This window comes from Melanotaenia boesemani, chromosome 16, assembly GCF_017639745.1.
Source record: "Melanotaenia boesemani isolate fMelBoe1 chromosome 16, fMelBoe1.pri, whole genome shotgun sequence".
Classification (NCBI taxonomy): domain Eukaryota; kingdom Metazoa; phylum Chordata; class Actinopteri; order Atheriniformes; family Melanotaeniidae; genus Melanotaenia; species Melanotaenia boesemani.
The window spans coordinates 105,785-128,804 of record NC_055697.1 but is presented as its reverse complement, the minus strand read 5'-3'; the positions used below and the strand labels follow the sequence as shown (position 1 = coordinate 128,804).

The 23,020-nt window shown below is 41.1% G+C and overlaps 1 long non-coding RNA gene across 1 annotated transcript; it reads right to left on the bottom strand.

The window, feature by feature from the left end:
- Positions 1 to 79: 79 nt before the first annotated feature.
- LOC121655167 lies at positions 80 to 657 on the bottom strand. The gene is made up of 3 exons (XR_006013084.1): positions 623 to 657; positions 459 to 538; positions 80 to 145 (listed from the first exon to the last, which is right to left on the bottom strand). It is a non-coding gene; the product is annotated as an uncharacterized LOC121655167 (long non-coding RNA).
- Between the last annotated feature and the right edge of the window lie 22,363 nt (positions 658 to 23,020).

Genomic DNA, 23,020 nt, shown 5'->3' with positions numbered 1-23,020 from the left:
CAGTGGTATAGCCCCTGAAATCCCCACGGTGGTTATAAGTGGAGCAGTGTCCCTTGGCATCTGTTCATAGGCCTCGTTCAGGTGAAGCACAGTCATGTCTGGGAGCTCGCAGGTCAGGTTTGAGGCTGCTTTGTATAAATTACTCCTGCAATTACAACACAGCATAATTGTTTTACATGTTCAGTCAAATATTTTATGAGATCAATTCAGTTTAACCTTCTGACCTGCCAAACTTTGGAGTAGACTTTATTCTTAAGAAGTTGTTCACGCTGCTTGTTGGTTTGGTATCATCTACCATGTACTATGTACTCACTGCATCTATGCCTTCTCTTGTGCCTCACTGTTAACAAGCTGTGTGCTTTAAGAAGAAGAGTGTGCCTGTGTGCATGCTTATAAAGGGAAATTCAATGAAACAGACAAAGGAAAATAAATGAACTATTCTATGTGTAATGTATTACCGGATTCCTTCAGCCAGTCTTCTTTCTTTGGGTCTTGCTGATACTATCACCATCTGATTGGTCGGACCAGGTTTGAAGCCCTGTAAAGAAATGTAAAAGTTAAAGATGATGTTTTTCTATGTGTGTAACTAACAACATTATGTTAAAAAATTTGGATTTTTCACCTGAGTACGAGGTTTGTGCCACTGCTGTTCAGAATGTGTGCAGCTTTGTGTTGGGGGTACAGCTGTAAGTCCCTTCTGGCTGTAATCAGCAGACTGATACAGCAAGGCTGCAACATGACTGCACAGGGCAAGCCCAGCAACACATGAACACTGGTACGTCAGCAGCTCAACAGGTTTAGTGTCTTTGAGAACCACCTGTAAAAGAAGTTGATAGAAACAGTACCATGTGAAGTGTTTTTATATCCATGCAGTGAATGATAGCCCTAAAACTGGTATGACTTATAAAAACACAGCAACTAAAGTTGTTAAACTTGTTATATGTTTTAGCCAAATATTCTTATATGTTAAAATACTGAATAGACATAAAATACTGAATTATTTTTGTCTAGTGTGCATTTCTGTAGTACCATTAACCTGCCAGGGGGTCTACAGATGGAAATTAGCCTTGAGCTATATTTACATTTGACTGAATGTTCATTAATATGCATCGTTTCCCCTTATTTCGTCTAAATGAAAAAAAAAACTCCTGACAATAAATGTAGAGCTACATAGTTCCCATCACATTAATAAACCAGAGTAGAAAATGCCTCTGAACGACAGACATTAACAGCAAAAATTACAGCAGCATCAAAACCTGCAACTAACTGCCGTTTGAGGTCATATTTAATAAGTAAATTCTTCCCGCTGCTCCCATTTCCCTACACTCAATGAATGCGGCTTCTGGCTCTTTTTCATGGATCTGAAGCACTTTGTCCTCACTGTCACTTCTGTCTCATTCTTGTCGGAAACTGAGGAAGAGAAGCAGTAGTGACTTATTAGCAAATGGTGCTAACCAAAGAACACACAATATAAGTAGCAAAGCATTACTATATGTCAAAAACAGACCAAATATATTTCTGTGTAAAATGTGAGCTTAATATTTACTGTTCTTACTACACGGTGTCCTAATCACATTAACACGTTGACTAGCTGCCTGTCTTCTTATGATGCTACCTTCGAGCTACCACTGTTAGCGAAACACTTACCTTCATAATCGTGTATAAAGTTGGTGATAAACAACTTAAAGCCTTTAATCCGCTTGCTTGCGGACGTCGCCGTATACTTCTGGAAAATCCTGTGGACATCGTCCACGTTGATGCGAGACAAGTCTTGAAGACAACGGGTAAAAAACCCCATATTCACCGCTTTGGCAGCTGTCAACCGGAAGTAGTTGAGCTGGCTTATCGTGACCCGGAAGAGACTGCGCATAAAGCCCATAGAAAGATGAAGGTCGAATCCCAAATGGAACACTTGAGCACTCCTGCACTCACGGGCGCGCTCCCGCGAGGGGCTCGAGGGTTCAGTGGTATTCCAATTGGAATTGTGTGAGTGATCAAGGGATGATGGCGGACATTTTTGAGCCCTTTCTGCCCCCTTTCCATAAGTCAGCATCGATGCCAACTTTCGCTAAGGAATTACCCATAAATCACTGCGATGTCACGTGAAACACGGAGTTTACCGAGAGAAGCCGACGTGTGAAACATGTTCTTCAGTATTGTGGCGCTGGGTCGTTACCCAGCAACCCATGTGCATAAACATTAAACAGGTTAACCCTATATTTCTTCTTTAAGTTTTCCCATTTTTTTGCAGCCTGGCTGGGGGTCACAACCTTCTGCAGACCCATTTCTGCAATGATAACACTATACACATACGCACACAGACACAAATGCTGCTCATCAACACTGGTTTTCTTTTGTTTTCAGCCCATTTACTTTTATATGGATTACAAGAACTCAACACTTACTCAAATCCTTGTAAGGACGCGTTGCGGAAGCCCGTAAATAGCGCTTCATGTTTTATCCTGAGACAAATTAATTTTTTGGTTTGGTCTTCAGACCCTGTTGATGGAGATATTACGTTGTTATTAGCCACATTCTTTCAGACATTCATGACAATAAATCATGGCTGCAGTGTTTTATACTTACAGACAAATCGTCGCTGCAGCAACTTCTCTTCTGTCATTTTTTTTTTTTTTTTTAAAGAATTGTAATCCTCTCGTTTTGGCGTCTCTCTCCTTGCAGTGCAGGTCTCAAAGTGCTGTCCCAATCCTATTTAAAGCATTTCGAGCCCTTGTGGCCTGTCACCCTCGACTCCTCATGCAGGTGATGTCATTTAGTCATCAGGGGCTCAGGGCGAGTGCTCAAGTTTTCGGTTTGGGATTGGGGGGAAGACATGTTAACAGGCGGCCCGGAAGTTAGAATATTTCTTTCAAATTAAAAGCCTAGATTAACACGTAGCATCGTGCAAGCACATACTGTGTTGACTCATACAAAACAATATGAATATATTCGTTCGGGCAGACAGCGACCCCAAGATGATGACAATAGTACTAATAAGATAATGATAGATAGATAGATAGATAGATAGATAGATAGATAGATAGATAGATAGATAGATAGATAGATAGATAGATAGTGATGTATCTTGATCAGATGTGGAAAAATTGTCTTTCAGGCAAAAACGTCTCTGGACGCTGACTTGAATAATAAAAAGAAGTTTATTACAAAAGTTCAGACATCAAAACAGATTTCTGCAGCAAAATCTGGAGGTCCCAAAGCCAGAACGAAGACCTAAAGACCTGATGTGTCATTCTGTCTTATATAGGGTTTAAACAAAGAAAATTCCTCAGTCCTGTGTCCTCCAATCATAGAGTTTGCCTATAGGATGCTCATTTGCATGGAATGCATGTTCTTGTGTCAATCCAGTCTGTGGGACAGAGAACCCCATATGGTAAAGACTTAAGTGTGTACCATACAAATGCTATGCTTAGATACCTCATAATTCCCCCCTTCGGGACTGGAATTAACAGTCCCGAAAAAAAAAACGAACTATATAAAACTCAAATTAAATAAACACATATGAGAGCCCAGAAAGAAATCATAAAACGCCCAAAAGAGGCTAGTCGACCCATCGGACCCCTCCGGGCCTAAATCCTGCCTAGCAATTCTCACCTCCCGAAACAAAAAAATAAGCACTCGAGGTCACCCATATGTATCCACATAATAAGAGTCACAGAATATTATCTATTCGCCTAATGGTAAACCCCGTCTATGTCTACCTAAAAAGGAAATACATAGCAATAGCACACATGACATCACAACAAATTCAGATTAATACTCAGATTAATACAGTATATGAGTAAACATTGAAACAAAATAAGGCAAACAAAAATATATGGCTCCGAAACCTCCAGATGGGTAAATCGATATGGTGATGATGTTTCAGTCCGCAGATGTCATCGCGTTGACATTCAGGGTTCACTGTCCATGTTTAGTGTCCTTATATGTACTTCTGAGTCCATTCTGAATGTTGGGGCCTCTGAATAACTAACCACCCACCGGGTGGTCGTCCCCATGTGTACTGAGAAGAGAGAAAAAGAACAATGACCAGTATCTTTGTCATAATAACAGGTTGAATCAAAAATATTTCAAGCATAAAAATGAGGAATAACATAAGTTTAGTTGAATATAGATGATAATTAAGTAAGTATAAGATATCTAATTCCCTACTTGATTATACACACTAAAACCACAGTTTTATCCACAAAGTCCTTGCCATTGTCTGAGGACATCCTGTCTGGATGTCCCCACCTGCTTATGACCTTATGACACAAAAACTTGGCCACAGATTGTGCATCTTTGTGTTTGGTCGGATATGCTTCAGTTAATCCTACAAGTTCAGCAGGCTGTGCAGTTGCGAATAAAATGGTCAGGTGAACCACAATTATAGCACACTTCATACAGCTGTTAGAAGCATGGAGCAAAATTTCTTCCACTCCCGAAATTTTCTCTCCAGGTCTGTGGCGGGCCATAAACTGGTGGTGGGAAACAGTTGACTGGAGGCAATGGTGCAGACTGAGGTGGTTGGAACTGTACTTTATCCGGCTGCTTCTGTGGTGATGGTTGATTTGAAGATGGCAGGCTCTGGATAACCACTGCTTGTGTTTTCTCCTTCTTTTTCGAATCCACCAGCTGTATTTGATTCAGTTTCCTGAGAGTCTCTTGGTCTTGCTCTTTCTGATCATGCTCTTTCTTCCTGAACAGTTCCACTTGGTGAGCAATGTGGTCTGTATAAACTGCTTTGGTCATGCTATTAAGACCGACCACTTCTGCAAGCTTGCTTCTCACTGGTTGTGGCAGCCCCGTCTGAATCTTGGCCCGCAGAATCGATTGTTCCATTTGGTTCAGATCTGGATCATTTCCTGTTACATCTCTCCATGTTTGATGAGTTCTAGAGACATAGGATCTTGGATTCTCCTCCTGGCCCAATGGCCCAATAAAAATGTTGTCAGGGTGGACATTTGTTGGAAATGTCTCTTTTAGAGCTCTCCATGCTCTGCCTCGATTTGCTGCAAACAGTTCTGGGTCGTATACAGATGTCCCCACATAACGACCAAGTCCCGCTTTCTGCAGAATGTCCTCCATAGCAGGAACTCCTAAGATGTTAGCCAAAAGTTGTTTTACATCTCCTGTAGCCAGCTGTGTTCCCACGCAGATCTGCTCCAATTTAGAAATCCACGGATGTGCTCCATCATGAAGAGACGGTAATTTCTCCAAAATGTCAGACAAATCAGTGTTTTACCAGGGTTTATACTCCAAGTTCTGTCCTCGGACGACCACTGGACACATTTTGCCGACCGACTTTCTTCTTTGTTGTCTTCTTTTTACTCTTGAGGCTTGGATACATGTGAATGGTCGTTGTTGCTTGTCCCGTTTCTATTATTTGGTTGGCATCATCAGTGACATGATAACTGCCTTCATGGGAAATCACTGGGAGCTGAGGATAAACATCCTGAAATTTTACTTCTTTCTCACACGGTGGGGGGGCTCTTTACTGCAACGGTGTGAGAGAAGGGCGTGTTGATTTCTGCCATTAATTTCTCTGTGGCCTTTTTGATCTGCGAGATGTCTTCTCTCTGTTTTTCTTCCTTCTCTTTTGTTGCTTTCAGAACTCTGTCGCTCCTTATCGAACAGCTGAAGAACTTCCAGCTCTGTTTGTCGCTTGTCATGACGTTTCTGTCCTCTCCTTCCTTTATTCTGGTCTGCTTTGTAAGTAGTCACCAGCACTTGAACTGTTTTGATTACCTCTGGATTAAGTGTCCCCTCGATCGGCCATGGACGGTCGATGCTTGGCCAGCGCCGGTTCCATTTTTTTGAAATCTTGGCTATACCTTTAATAAGAGGGTTGCTCTGCTGGACTAAATCAACTGGAGTAATTACAGTTGAAGTTTTGTCATGCTTCTCTGACATGATGCCAACTTTCTATAATTTTCTAATTTATGAATTAAAAGGAAACTTCTAAAAAAGTAGTATATCCAATACTATGTTATTACACTCAATTTCTTTTTGTTTGTGTTGTTTCTATTTATTTATTTATTTATTTCGCTTTCACAAACCTGCAAAACAAATTTACCAACTTCAGAGGAAACCAAAAAGCCTTTAATTATTAACAAAAAAATCACATTAAAAACCGCATTGTAATATCAGTAAACCATTCTTTCAATAATCCATTTAAACCTTCAATGATTTATCACTTTAATACGAATAAATGAAGAATAAAATATTTTAATAGTCAATCAGTAGCCAAGATCTTCTGTCGGAGTAAACATACCATGTACTCTCTGATATGTGTCTTCTAGTATGTATATGCACCATTAAAGTGTGTTATTTTCACTTGAGTTTTAACAAAAAATAAGAAAAACGATACCATGTTTGTATGTATTGAAACAACTATGCATTAATATATATATATAAAGCAGGTGACAAGATGTTTGTGGATAAAATGCACACTAGCCTTAAGCAGTTCAGGGGAGATGTGTCATCCGGCTCACAGATGGGTGACTGCCAACCCTTGAGGTCTCGGAGAGCCTGGTCTGTTCAGTTCTGATTCGACTCTCGATCCAAATAAGTCATATTAAAAAACAAACAAAAATTCAGTAAGCCATACTTCAAAACAATTCAAAACAAATGTAACAACACAAAGATTATTAAAGGCTAAAGGAGGAGTTGACTTAATCTCCCTCCCTTTTCTCTCTCTCTTTCCTTTTTTTTTTTAATAAACCAATTTTAGGCTTTGTTGGCCTCTTCAAAGAAAAAGGAAAAAATTACAAGAAATATAAGGCTTTATTTTCCCATAGTTTAAATCTAAAAACAGGAAAAGGTAAAAAAATAAAAATAGTAATGGGTCTTCCACACCTCAGCTGCTCATGGCAGAGAGAGAGATAAACCTCTTTAAAAAAAAGAGAAAAGAGGCCTATCTTCTGCCTAGAGGAAAAAGGGTCAGAGGTGACAGACCTTCCCGTCGTATCACTGAAAATTCTATAGACATCCCGGAGCCGGTTGAACTTAGATAAACAATCTGCTCCCACTCTATCACTTAAAGAGAGCAGCTGTGACAGCTGTAAAAGTAGTAAATGTGACTACCCTAAGGAAAAATAGTCTAACAGTCATTTCTTATAATCTCCTGTACCCCTTAAGTATACTTCTAAATCCTCTTATAATGAATGAATGAAAAATACTTTATTAATCCCAAAGGGAAATTCAATATTGTATTAGTAGTATTTTTTTTTTTTTTTTTTTTTTTTTTTTAAACAATCACATTAATTAATTAAGGGCTTTGTTCTTCAGCCTGATAGCTGCTGGAAGGAAGGATCTTCTGTATCTCTCTGTCTTGCATCGGACTTGAACAAGCCTCCCACTGAACACACTCTGTTGTTTCGTCACGGCGTTGTGTAGAGGGTGTGAAGGATCTTCCATTATCTTCGTCAGCTTGTACAGAATTCTTTTTTTGATGATCAACTCCAGCGGCTCCAGAGTTACTCCAAGCACAGAACCGGCTTTCTTGATCAGTTTGTTAATTCTTTTCAAGTCTCTGGTTCTGATGCCGCTGCCCCAGCAGATTGCTGCAAAGCTGATTGCACTTTCAACAACAGACCTGTAGAACATTTGCAACATTTTGGTGCAGAGGAGGTTTCAGGAAGTCCTGATGTGGAGGGAGATGAGGTTGTGTCCAGGTCCTTGACTGAGCTGCAGGGTGACAGAGTGGAGGTTTGACAGGAAAGCTGTGGGCTCATGGAGGGTGTGTGGCTAGTTGGGGTTGAAGCAGGAGGTGAGCTAAACCTATTGAAGAACATGTTCAGTTCATTCGCTCTGTCCAGACCTCCATCAGTCTGATCCTCCTTTATCCCGAAGCCAGTGATCTTCTTCATTCCTGACCACACATCCCTCACATTGTTTTTCTGAAGCTTACTTTCCAACTTCTTCCTGTAGTCCTCCTTGCACTTCTTCATTTGTGTTTTAAGTTGTTTTTGTGTGGACTTCAATAACTCCCTGTCTCCATCCCTAAAAGCTTTCTTTTTGATGTTCAGCAGCTTTTTCAGGTCAGGATTATAGGACTAATGCACTATCTTACCAATACTTCCACAAATAAGATCATACCAATAATGCACACCTTTACATAAAATAGTAAAGACTAAACATTGTCTATGCAAACATGTAAAGCAGAAAATCAGCTACAGGCATTAAATCACATCAGCAGAACGCTCACACACCCACACGTGCTGACTCCAAAAGCTGTCTTCACTGCACAGCACACACACAGACACAAACTTCATCCCTATATTTTATATCAGTACAGATGAAGCAAGTGATATGTGCATGTTTTCTTGTCACACAGTGAAATAAACTTTGTCCCTGTTTTCCATCCAAATTAGACACAGAAACTCATTTTCTCGTGATGTTAAAGAAACACCCTTATAATTTTCTGTAGTGGTTCATAGGGGAAAGAACACAAAAGATATGTGTCCAGATATGCGCAAGGCAATTAATAATATTTTAGCCACTAACAGAACATTCACACATATATAAAAGTCCTTTTCGAGGAATATCTATTAAATTATTGCCAAAATAATAGTCTGTCTGCCAAAGTGCAGACGCTCATTATTACAATTAAAATTTTTAGAAAAAGTTCCTCATAAAAGGCTTATTTTTCCGAAGGTTTATTGAGTTACCTCTAAAAAGTCTGCCCATCGAAATACAGAAGCATTTCAATAGCAGTTCATTAGATTATTACTTATTAGAAAACCCTTCGAAAAGAATTTATCATTAAAAAGTTATAGAAACACAAACATGCATTGAAAACTTTAATTTTGCTCAGATCACACCCCAGCCGGACACACACACACACACGTCAGACACTCTAGCAGAGTTATGCACACACCTCTGCTCCTATCATACACACGCACACACACAGCTGTTCTCACTCAACCTCACACCAACACCCTCTCAGTCAGCGCTAACTCAACTCTTTTTACCTTTTTATATGCCTCACCAAATCTTCTTCTCAGCTTAATCTTAATTCCTTAAAAATCCTACAATTTATCTATCAAATTCTTATCCCAGGCCTGAGATTCTTACACTCTTGCTTTTAAATTTACACCACTAATCACTCTAAACTGGAGTCCAAATGACACCGAACAATTTATTTATTCTTATGTCTTACTATTCAAAGGGTTTCGGGCCCAGACCCTGAATTTGCATAAATTTATAAACTTTCAAATGTACATTTTAGAAACTCCAAAAACTCACAACACTTCACTATTTCTGAGGCTTTAACCATCTCTTTTTCCCGTGTTACAAGTGCAGGATCTCTGTCCTCACTATAAATTTCCTTGCAGCCATTATGCTGTCTATCTGCTTCTTTTCTCTTGTCTATCTTTTTTCTTCATCAATTACCCCCCTTTCGCCACTTCGCCTGCGATGTGGAGAGAAAAAACAACCTAAAATAAATTTAGCAGAGACACCTGTACAGACAACAATTCCACAAACATACCCACACAGAGAACTTTGCGGAGTGACCCCCTTTCCTCTCCCCAGAAAAGCAGACAAAAAACACACCTGTCTTTCAGATTGCCCTCTGGAAGTCAACTTGGAGGAAAAAAGGCACTGCACGTCCAGATTTTCGTGACGTCAAATTTGATGTATCTTGATCAGATGTGGAAAAATTGTCTTTCAGGCAAAAACGTCTCTGGACGCTGACTTGAATAATAAAAATAAGTTTATTACAAAAGTTCAGACATCAAAACAGATTTCTGCAGCAAAATCTGGAGGTCCCAAAGCCAGAACGAAGACCTAAAGACCTGATGTGTCATTCTGTCTTATATAGGGTTTAAACAAAGAAAATTCCTCAGTCCTGTGTCCTCCAATCATAGAGTTTGCCTATAGGATGCTCATTTGCATGGAATGCATGTTCTTGTGTCAATCCAGTCTGTGGGACAGAGAACCCCATATGGTAAAGACTTAAGTGTGTACCATACAAATGCTATGCTTAGATACCTCAATAGATAGATAGATAGATAGATAGATAGATAGATAGATAGATAGATAGATAGATAGATAGATAGATAGATAGATAGATAGATAGATAGATATTAAAGCCTAGTGGGTAACCAGGTAACCAAGTAACCAGGATTATAATGATTGTTCACAGTGATCACAGTGCTGTGAACTGTTCATAGCTATTATTCCTTGCTGGCTAAGTTACGTTGAACGTGTGGAATTTATATCCTGGTAATGTTATGACCCAGCCTTGCCACAAGGGGCGCAACAGGACCAATAACATAAATACCACGTGAAAAGGTGTGGTTAAGGTGTAATATGTTTTATTTGTTATAAAACTATTTACATGCTTAGATGGTAATTAAAGAAAATAAAGAAAATAAAACCATTCTATACAATAATAAGAATACAAAGGAAGCTTAACAATAAATCTAAACAAAAAAATGGCTACTAATTCCTAAGAACGAAAAGAGCGGGGATTCTCCTAGTGAGAATCCCCCTGAAAACTAGCATACCAAGCAAAACCCAAACGAAAATACCTGACACGAATCCAAACAAAACCAAACCAAAAACACAACCTCTGTTGCACTGTCAGGAGTTAAATCGATTAATACGAATTACACAAAAGGATCCGCTGATCCACACAAGGCTTACTCACTAACAATCAAATTACACTACTCAGAGAACTCTCACGAAGCGAACTGTGCCCTAATGACACAGCTCCCGATGAATGGCGCAGTCCAGTATTTATTCAGGGGCAATCAGCCCGATGAGGTTCAGCTGAGGAGAGCGGGAGCAGCAGCAACGAATCAGCGAGCAGAAGGGGAGGGAGGACCGTCGTCATCTCAGCTCCGCTTGATTGGCAAGTCCGATGACCAATCCTAGGCGGCCAGGGCCCAGGCAGCTCCACTTCCTCGTAGCAGTGTGATGGACAGACTGGACGGCCAATCCCAGAGGGCCAGGGGCCGTAACACCCCCTCCCTTAAAAGCTGGCTCCAGCTTCTCCAAAGTTCCATCCATACAAAAGTCCCGAAACAAAAGGGTTAATACACAGATGTATAAACACACACATTTTTTTTTTTTTCATTTTATACACGGGATAAGGCATCCGCAAACAGGTTGTCCACCCCTTTCTTATGCCGTATCTCTAACTCGAATTCCTGCAGGATAAGTGCCCATCTCATTAACCTCTGATTGTGATTATACATACGATGCAGGAAGGTCAATGGATTATGGTCCGTGAACACCTGGATGGGTACAGGGGAGGATCCCACGTACGCTCCAAAGTGCTGGAGTGCCAATAACAACGAGAGCGTCTCTTTCTCGATGGTGGAATAGTGCAATTGGTGTCGGCCGAACCTACGAGAGAAGTAGCAGATAGGGTGATCAAGTCCATCTGCACCCGCTTGGAGGAGCACGGCGCCTGCTCCTACAGCACTCGCATCTATGTCTAACTTAAAAGGTTTTCTTAAGTCAGGAGCGGCTAACACAGGTGCACTTTTAAGGAGAGTTTTGACACTTTCAAAAGCATGCTGGCACTTTGAGGTCCACTTGTACTCCTGCTTAGGACTAGTTAATGACGTCAAAGCTGCCACTACTGTAGAGTAGTTCTTACAAAAAATACGGTAATACCCGGCCATTCCCAGAAATCGGCGCAGGGCCTTCCTGTCTTCTGGAATGGGGAACTCAGTGATGGCACTAATCTTGGCCTCAACGGGGCGCACCACCCCCTGTCCTACCTGTCTCCCCAGGTACGTGACAGTCGCACGACCAAACTCACACTTAGCGAGATTAAGCGTGAGATTGGCCTCTGCTAGACGTGTAAATATGGTTTCCAACGCAGCTAAATGATCCTCCCAAGTATCAGTAAACACTACGACGTCGTCTAAATAAGCGGAACAGAACGGGAGATCTGAAAACAACGTGTTAACTAACCGTTGGAAAGTGGCAGGGGCATTACACATACCAAAAGCCATCACGGTATATTGCAAGAAGTTGTCTGGCGTAACAAAAGCAGATATTAACGAAGCCCGAGATGTGAGCGGAACTTGCCAATATCCTTTCAATAAATCGAGTTTCCTAACGAATTTAGCCGTACCAATCGTATCCACGCAATCATCAATTCGTGGCAAAGGGTAAGCATCTGTAACTGTAACAGCATTTACCTTTCGATAATCGGTGATAAACCGAGGCGAACCATCCGGCTTGGTCTCAACCAAGCAGGGTGAGCTCCATGGGCTGGAACTCGGAACTGCAAAACCATTACGCAACAGATACTCAGTTTCCTGCCTCATCTGTGCTCTCTTACCAGGATTGCATCTGTACGGGTGTTGTTTTATTGGACGAGCAGCACCTACCTCGATGTCATGCCTAATGACGTGAGTTTGCGAAGGAATTTCCTGAAATATCGAGTTAAATCGATCCACTAACGAAACTAGCGCAGCTTTCTGAGCAGCCGGCAAATACTCTAAGGTCGACGGGAATTCTCTTAACGCTTCCGCGTTCGTCAATCGCGGGGTTAAGCGCGACTCTACGCTGTCCAACAGCGTTACCTCCGGTTCTAACGGTTCCACCAAAGTAAGAGCGATGTGACGGGTTGTAGCTTTTTCGGTAGTTACAACTGCGGTTTGCTCTGTCGCTTCCGTAGGTACACGGCATACATATGCTTTGAGCATGTTTATATGACAAACGCGAGTTTTACGTTTTCGATCTGGCGTACAGATAACATAGTCAGTTTCACTAAGTCGATGCTTAACTACGTATGGTCCCGAAAATTTTGCGCTCAGTGATGTACCGGGCACGGGTAGCAACACTAAAACTTTATCTCCTTCTCTAAATTCACGAACAGTAGTTTTTCGGTCATAACGTCGTTTCATCTTAGTCTGCGCGGTTTGCAATGCCGACGCAGCGAAGGATCTTGAACGATGTAAGCGTTCTCGGAAAGCAGATACGTAATCTAATACATTCTGATGTGCTGGGGTTGCACTATCCATAAGTTTCTCTTTCAAAACCTTCAAAGGGCCTCGAAGTTTGTGCCCGAATACGAGCTCGGACGGACTGAATCCTAATGATTCCTGTGGTGCTTCACGAGCGGCGAATAGAATGAAGGGGAGTCCTTCATCCCAATCTTTCACTTCCTGATGACAGTACTTACGCAACATGCTTTTCAACGTCTGGTGCCACCGTTCTAATGCCCCCTGGCTTTCCGGATGGTAAGCACTGGACGTCACATGTTTAACGTTTAACTCAGCCAGAGTCTTCTTAAAGATTCTGGACATGAAGTTACTTCCTTGATCTGTTTGCACGATTTTTGGAAGTCCAAAGGTAGAGAAGAACTTTAATAAAGCTCGCACCACTAATCGAGCTGTAATCCGGCGCAGCGGAACTGCGTCCGGATAACGAGTGGTTGGGCACATAAACGTCAAAAGATACATATTTCCTGATTTCGTTCGCGGTAATGGACCTACACAGTCTAAAATTAAAGTTTCGAATGGTTCAGATACAACAGGTATGGGATGTAATGGCGCTTTAGGAATCGACTGGTTTGGCTTACCCATCAGTTGGCATGGGTGACAACTGCGAATGTACTTTACCACATCAGCCTTCAACCCCGGCCAGAAGAAATGTTTTAATATCCGTCGATACGTTTTATTTACACCCATATGTCCTGACCATTGATCGTCATGTGCTAGACACAGAATCTGCTGCCGACAAGGAGCAGGTACCACAATCTGTGTCTCCACATTCCAATCTTCTTCCGCTATCTCAACCGGACACCAACGGCGTAACAATAGTCCACCACCAACAAAGAAGACGCCACGTCCGTCAACGTGACTGTCACGACTCACCACCTTCTCGAAACAAGTGCGTAGGGAGGGATCCCCCCTCTGCGCGGTACCAAGCGCTTCACGGCTGATGGACAGCCAGGAGTCCGCAGGGGCGGGCAGAGTCTCCTGCGCACTGGAATGCGCACCAGAGTCGTCCGCACCCCCGTCAGTCTCTGTCAGCTGCTCTTTATCTATAGAAGGAAAAAACAGAAAGCTGTCAGTCAAATCCACATCTTCCCGATCGATGCTTTTATTCTGACGGGCCTGAGCCCGAGTTACCACACAACTGTGAGCTGTTTGCTCTTTACTCAATTGGTCCATGACTTCCAGAGCGGGGATCACTTTCCCTCCCGCTATGTCATTACCTAGAAGTAGAGAGATATCATCAATGGGCAACTCATCACATATAGCAATAGGAAAACGACCAGAGATCAGCTCTGTTTTTAAGTGAACGTAATGAATGGGACACGGTTCATATCCCTTTCCGATTCCTTTCAGAATGACGCTGTAACCAGCGTAACTGGCCTTCGAAAACGGCAGTGTTTTTGCCAGCATTAAGGTCTGTGAGGCACCCGTGTCTCTTAACACCTTAATCTGTCGCTCTTCAGCGGACAGTTCTGCTAATGCCACAGTTCCTGGCATGGTAAACGGTTGGAAACACGGATCCATAGTGCTCTCACTTTTTGTCACTTTCTCCGAACGTTTCGTAAATCCCACTCCCTTTCCTTTTTGTGAGGAAGAGGAGGGTTTTTCCTTCGCAGCCAGTTTTGGACACTCTCTTATTAAATGTCCCGGCTGATGACAGTAAAAACAGGCTCTCTCTTCAGAGCTTCTGCTTTTGAATGTCATTCCTGTTTCTCTCTTTTCTTCCCTTTTGAGGGTTGGCTGAAACACAGTCTTATGAGTTAGTGTGTACTCATCTGCGAAGACTGCGGCCGAGAACAATTTATCCACCCGTTGCTCATTTAGATGAACAACTAAACTTTCTGGCAGCTGCTTCTTAAATTCTTCTAACAATATGAGTTCTCTGAGAGCTTCGAATGATTTCACGCTACAAGCAGCACACCATTTGTCAAATAGATTGCTTTTCTCACGTGCAAACTCCACATGTGTGTGTGAGGAGTTCTTTCTATGCGAACGAAACTTTTGACGGTAGGCTTCCGGCACAAGCTCATACGCTTTTAAAATTGTTGATTTTATCGTATCGTAGTCCTGACAATCTAACAGAGGAAGCGAAGAGACCACCTCTTGCGCTTTTCCTGTGATCTTGCACTGAATCAGGACAGACCAACACTCCTTCGGCCACTTCAAGGCAATAGCCACACGCTCAAAAGCTGTGAAAAAGCAATCGACTTCATTTTCTCTGAAGGAAGGCATAAATGAAACAAATTTTGACAAGTCCAATGGGACAGAAGAAGAAGGAGGAGTCGAAGACCTGGAGAGGTCACCTGAGGCTGGTATTACCGTGGCTTTGGTTTGGGCTTCTAACTCCATTTGGCGGATGCGTACTGCGGTTTCGGCTTCGATTTCCATCCTCTTAATCTCAAGCCGTATTTGGCGTTCTTGGGCCTTCTCCTCGGCTTCCAGCTGAAGTCTGGCAAGCCGGAGCTTTACGCGTGCGTTGCACACGGAAGAGTTCGAACCTTCCTCTGAGAGCATCGGCTCGAACCGGGGAAGCGTAACAGGCGTGACAGGTCCGTCACCCGCCAGTTTAACCTCTTCCACCTTGTCTGACCCGAGCAGGCCTTTCTGCTCGGTTTCGCCAGAGCCCCACGCTCCAGAAGGACCCGCAGATTCAAGAGGTTCCACAACCACAATCCCAGCCTCATCAGTAGCATCTGTCGCCATGCGCAACACCGTGCGCTCAACCAGTCCAGCCACTACCAGTTCTCTCATTTCCTTTTTCTTTACATACTTAGGTAAAGGTATTTCAAAGAAGTCGGCCAGGACCGCCAAGTCGTCCTTACGACAGGCCTCGATCTGCTCGAGAGTGGGGTTTTCCTTAAACCGCTCCAAGCTGAAACGAGTCATCCTGGAGGTGTCCTACCAATACTCAGTACAAGTCACAGTGGTGACAAAACCAAAATGTTCAAACAAACTCAAAATCACTGCACCTACAAACAAAAGTTACAAATATCACAAAAGCTTCCGGGCTACAGACTAACTGCTCCAATAAACTCAAAAAGCTCCCGGACGAGCCCCCATTATGTTATGACCCAGCCTTGCCACAAGGGGCGCAACAGGACCAATAACATAAATACCACGTGAAAAGGTGTGGTTAAGGTGTAATATGTTTTATTTGTTATAAAACTATTTACATGCTTAGATGGTAATTAAAGAAAATAAAGAAAATAAAACCATTCTATACAATAATAAGAATACAAAGGAAGCTTAACAATAAATCTAAACAAAAAAATGGCTACTAATTCCTAAGAACGAAAAGAGCGGGGATTCTCCTAGTGAGAATCCCCCTGAAAACTAGCATACCAAGCAAAACCCAAACGAAAATACCTGACACGAATCCAAACAAAACCAAACCAAAAACACAACCTCTGTTGCACTGTCAGGAGTTAAATCGATTAATACGAATTACACAAAAGGATCCGCTGATCCACACAAGGCTTACTCACTAACAATCAAATTACACTACTCAGAGAACTCTCACGAAGCGAACTGTGCCCTAATGACACAGCTCCCAATGAATGGCGCAGTCCAGTATTTATTCAGGGGCAATCAGCCCGATGAGGTTCAGCTGAGGAGAGCGGGAGCAGCAGCAACGAATCAGCGAGCAGAAGGGGAGGGAGGACCGTCGTCATCTCAGCTCCGCTTGATTGGCAAGTCCGATGACCAATCCTAGGCGGCCAGGGCCCAGGCAGCTCCACTTCCTCGTAGCAGTGTGATGGACAGACTGGACGGCCAATCCCAGAGGGCCAGGGGCCGTAACAGTAATAACGAAAAACACAACGGCTTTATTCATAAACACTCTAACAGTAACGACAGATTCAAAATGTACCTGTAGTTACTGGTTTCTGTGCCAGGCTTGTGTTGATAACAACATGAAGGAGAGACCACAACCAGTTTGAAAAGAAATAACCAAACTTTTCATTTCAATATAAACAAATGCTTAGAACCAACTTAACCATAACTTTATAACTGAACAGAAAAAGCAACAGTTGAGATTAAAAACAACAAAACTCTATCCCCTGATGACAGGCTGGAGGATGTCTATCACATCCTCCAATCCTGTTAGATGAAACTGCAGGTCCACAAAGATGCTGTCTCTGCATTTTGGGCAATTAGGCAAAGTCATCACCCACTCTGCAGCGCAGGTGTCTCAGCCAATCAGACTGCGTCAGCAGGGTGTTACCACTGGTCCCTGTCTAAATGGCATTTTCAAACATGTTATTGTTCTGTAAACTAGTAGGGCACCACTGAGCTATCTGATCACCCCATGTGCAACTTAACCTGCTGTCAGTACCTTGGCCCAAGTTTTGACCGGGGGTTTGTTTTCATAGTTACTCAGGAGGCAGGTTACTGCAAAAAGCTGGTTGACACTGCCTCAAAGGTTCAGGGGATGATGGTGTCAAATAATTTGTTCTCCTTATTGGCCCTTTCCACTTGTATCCTTAACCATGCAAAGTCCTGAGTGAACAGCACGTCATGTGATAGCTGTGAGTTTTTAGTGAGAAAAGGTGGTTTGTAAACTTTGAAGGGCACCAGGTCATTTATTCTAAAATTCTCCATAATGGCCATATCTTTTTCCAGAAGAGGAATAATGCCAGATTGCCTAAACAATTCTTTGTTACTAATAGAGCCAGAATCCAACGAAGAAGCAGGATTGATAGCGCCATGTGGGGACACATTCCTTTCATGGCAGAGTGGGATTTGTACTGTAAAAACATCTCACTCTGTAAGAGTAAAGATGAAGGTATGTGACATTTCATCTCTGTAAAGTCAATAATTACTGGGGTGTCAGAGTACTGTCAAAACACGTTTGGCATTGTGGCTTTAATCATGTCAGGAGACATCCATATCCCAACTTCGCCAAGTGTACAAAGAATTGATCCAGGTTGTAATGATCCTGCTTACAGTGGACTGATGAACTTTGAAACGGTCACTGAGATCTTTCTCCTTCAGACCGAGAGACAGGTACAGCAAGAACTGGAACTATTCAACAATTGTTGGAAGACATTGGTTCTGGTGAAGTGAAGAAGGGATAGTGGTCATTTAAAAGAAAATTTTAACTTTATTAAAATGAAAAACAGTGTTTTCAAGGGCTACTTGGCAGAAAGCTGTTTTAAAAGTTAAACCAAAAACTTGAATTATAAACTATTCCTACTGGTCGATGCAGTGGATCCGTGGCCTTGTCAGGAGCTGCTGCACTGGAGGCAGATGATGTGTACCAGCTCTTTGTTCAGTGTGATGCCAAAATGTCAGTAGATGACGGTAACTGGCAAACCTTAAAAGTGAAAAACATATTGAGTCCCATGATTTTGTGCACTGTACCTAAAGCTCCTGGTTCTGGTTTCACATCATAATCATGGCACTGAAGCAGCACTTCAGCATCCATGTCCTCCTGTACACCTCTGTCCATTTTGTCCTCTCCCAAACACTTGGTCTGTCTGCCCATGTTCTGTCAGTTTAGCATACGTTGTCAGATCGGCATACGTTCGACAGCTACATCTGTTAAACTAGCATACACTGTAAAACCAGCATACACTTAGTTTTCATCAGCTGTTGCCAGCAGCCTTTCATATTTAACATCATCTCCCATACAAGTGGTAACTACCTTAAAGAGCTTGTGCACCATCAAAATCAAGCCGTTGTGTTTTTGGTTATTACCAGGATTCCTGTGGGAAAGCCAGTTAGTTTAAGTATTAACGTAATCAGGAGTTTCATTCTAGTGTAGTAAATTATTAAATGGACTTTTAAACGTTCATCAATACTGACATGACATATAGTTTTATTCTATGGTGATATAAACATAGAAACAGGTCTTGATTACACCCTAATTTCACTCAGGCTCCATATCAGGCACTGTTGTGGAAACTGTGGCAACAACTTCCTTTGTACATTGGAGTGGATGGTATATTGTTCAATCTTTGGCATTCCCACATGGAATAAAGTCTTCAGTATGTGTAGCCTGCCAAAAGTCCAGTCCATGTCCCTCATGTATTCTGCCACCTTGTGGTGATTCAGTAACAGCAGCTGTGTAAGGAAATAGAATATTAGAAGTTTTCCTGCGCTGTACTGATGAAACAACTTTTCTAGATTCCATTTACATTTACTATTGAGAAAACTGCACAAAATGACCTACCCACTGGAAAAATCTGAATGAAAATGCTGATTTTCCGCTTTGGCAGATTAAGTTGTTCACCATGTTATATGACGGCTTGGCACAGATAAATTCCAGACGTTCAACGTAACTTAGCCAGCAAGGAATAATAGCTATGAACAGCTCACAGCACTGTGATCACTGTGAACAATCATTATAATCCTGGTTACTTGTTACCCACTAGGCTTTTATTTCTATCTATCTATCTATCTATCTATCTATCTATCTATCTATCTATCTATCTATCTATCTATCTATCTATATATATATATCTTATTATTATTATTATTGTCATCATCTTGGGGTCGCTGTCTGCCCGAACGAACATATTCATATTGTTTTATATGAGTCAACACAGTATGTGCTTGCACGATGCTACGTGTTAATCTAGGCTTTTAATTTGAAAGAAATATTCTAACTTCCGGGCCGCCTGTTAACATGTCTTCATCTTTCAATTCAGAAGGAAAAATAAAAAAAAAAAAGGAATTACCAAAATCCAAAAACAGGGCGGATTTTAAATTAGGTTGTTCTTGTCAATGACCGCTAATGCCATTACAACTTGTGGAGAAAACGGAGTTAACGAAGCTAAATGTGTTAAATACGGAATGTGAGCCGCTAAGCATTATGGGTCACACCCAGGTGATTACATTAGTTTGTTTTAGTAATGATTTTTGATACCTTAAATGAAAATTATGACTAGAAACTATTGGATTCTGGATATCAGAAACTCTCTTTTTTCCTAGTAAGAATACTGTTTCAGATATCCAGAATGTTTATTTTAGATAGGAGGAATGTCATTTAGGATAGCTGGAAGTAAAAACGCAATACACATGAATGGAGAACGTGACGTCATTTGTCCTAGTAAGAATGTCATTTTAGATATCTGAAATGTTCATTTTGACTAGGAAGAATTGAATTACTGATATCTGAAATACATATCCAGTCAAGCTAATATATGTTAAAAATGGCTAACTAAAATTTGTAAAGATTTGTGCATATCTGAAATTCGGTTCTTACCAGTACATTTGTAATTGTAGATATCTTAAAATTCAGTTTCTGCAAGCAAAAATGTGATTGAAGATATCTTTAATTAGAATTCTGACTTGTAAGAATGTAATTTTGACTAGGAAGAATGTAATGTAGACATCTACCAATGGGAACAATGAGAGGAGTGCGCTTTGAATAAATGTTAAAACGGCTTGCCATACAAGTGACGTCATTTGTCCTAGTAAGAATGTCATTTTAGATATCTGAAATGTCCATTTTGACTAGGAAGAATTGAATTAAAGATAACTGAAATGTCCATTTTGACTAGGAAGAATTGAAATACAGATATCTGAAATACATATCCGTTAACCTAATAAATGTTAAAACGGCTTGCCATACATCGTGTGGGTTTTTAGATGCATTTTAGATGAGCAAGAAAAGGTAAGTAGTGACTAAAAAGGATTAAATTTGTGTACCATAGAATATTTTGACAATTTAATGGTGTAGTGATGTTTAACTTAGAATAGCTTAGTACAGTGTATGTAAATGTTGTTTATTTGGAGTATCAGTATATGACATTGTGCTAAAATGTTTTTGCTAGCTAGTGCAGGGACGTTAGCACCGCTAATTTAGCCGATACCCTTCAAATTACACGAAATTGTTTTCCATAAAGACGTGTATTTTAGATGACATTAAACGGGTGTGGGGAACACAGACAAAACAGGTGTTTTTAATTTCATGGACCGTGACGTGGTCATTTTGCATAAATAACGCGATAAAAAATAAATAAATGAATAAATAAAAAAGGGCTGCACGGTGGTGTGGTGGTTAGCACCGCAGCCTCACAGCAAGAAGGTCGCCGGTTCGAATCTCGGCTGGGGGGAGGTTCGAACCTTGAGGGTGGTGGCCTTTCTGTGTGGAGTTTGCATGTTCTCCCCGTGTATGCGTGGGTTCTCTCCGGGTTCTCCGGCTTCCTCCCACCGTCCAAAGACATGCATGTTAGGTTAATTGGACACTCTAAATTCTCCGTAGGAGTGAGTGTGTGTGTGAATGGTTGTTTGTCTCTATCTGTGTTGGCCCTGCGACAGACTGGTGACCTGTCCAGGGTGTACCCTGCCTCTCACCTGTTAAAATGCTGGGATAGGCTCCAGCTCACCCGCGACCCGAAATGGAATAAGCGGTCAAGATAATGGATGGATGGATGGAATAAATAAAAAAATGCCCGCAGAGCTGAACAGCATTAGATAAGTAGTTTTTGTATTTAAAAATCATGCCCAAGGAAGGCATAGTGAGAGCTATGGAAACATAACAGGTGAGCCTTGTAGCTAAACAAACTGTCCCCTGTGTAATCCATAATTGTCAGTAGTGATGAAATCTGTAGACAGCACGGTTAATATCACATGTTAAATTTCTTCATGTGATATGACCAAAAGCAGTATGGCTAAAAAGATGATGCACATAATTTTATATTCACATTTTCAGAATGAATCCATATTTAATGTAATTGTAATAATATTATTAATATTATTAACATTTATTCTCCATTCGAGTCAGCGGTATCTAATCAGTAGTAGATAATACAGCTTTTCTGTATCGTGGGTATATGGTAAGAAAATGTGTGACGCGTGTTTCCTTTTCCAGATGCCTACTCAAAGGAAATGTTGGCAGTGGCAGAAGATGATTGAGTGGCTTCTAAAACATGCCAACACTGTGGCAGCAAACAGCAAACACAAAAAGAAGAATTTTCCAAGGAATGGAAAGAGCGTCAAAAGAAGAACAGCAGCATCAATAAAGTCCACGATCAACAAGTTTGCTGGTACGTTTTTCTTTACCCAATGGTTCTCATAAAATACTATCTAATAATCCCTGCAGACGTACAGATTAACTGTTTATGATGAACAGAAAAGAGAATTGCCTCATTGTAAAAATAGATCTTTTTAACTTCATTGCTGCTGAAGTGATGCTGCATTTATCCTAGAAAACAAACAAACAAAAACTTTATGCTCTTTTCTCTCACGAAGAAAATTTATGAAAGTCTTCTTAACGGTAATGAGAGAAACATGTATGTCATATTTTACCTTAATGAATCTAGGATGAACTCAGAATTAACAAGTATAACATAGTTTAGGATGAAAATCACAATCAGAAAGCCTTTATTGTCATTGTAAACCAGAGCATACAACGAGATTAGGGAGTGCTACTCCTTATGGTGTTTGCATCAGAATAAAAAGAATATTAAAAAATATTAAGAATAAAGGCAAAAGGAGGAAATAAATAGAATAAAATACTTAAGTAGAATAAAAATATGGTAAGTACTAAAAACAGATATATACATATATTTACAATTTGAATGTATTGCACTTAGAAGATGCTTGGACACCTGAGAGGTTTTAATATATTGATGATGTTTAGTCTTAATTCATTACATTGTAGTAAAATGTCTGTTTTGTTGAATTTTTGTACAACAAACATGTTTGTGCTCTAATGAGCTGGAACGCATTGATTTCTGGTATCTGTCCAGAGACAGACCCAAAGCATGACTGGATTTTAGTGTGTAGAGCTGATTTAAAGTAAACAATGTTGCTTTTGTTCTGTTTATATTATATACGCTTGTACGCTCATATGTAGGTAAGATGTGTTATGTGTGAGGATTTCTGTATCTAGAAACACCTTGGTGTTTAGCTGTGTTGTGGACAGTGTGTGTAGATTCCAGCCAGTTACACTGTGTAGAGCGAGTGTTGGTTTTACTAGAATTACACAGGATTCACACACCACTTGCACATTATTTGGACACTAACTCTCTCATGAGGAGTAGGGGAGTCCTCCTCCCCTACTCCTCTCTTTAGTGTTTACTGGTTTGTCAACTGAATTTCTT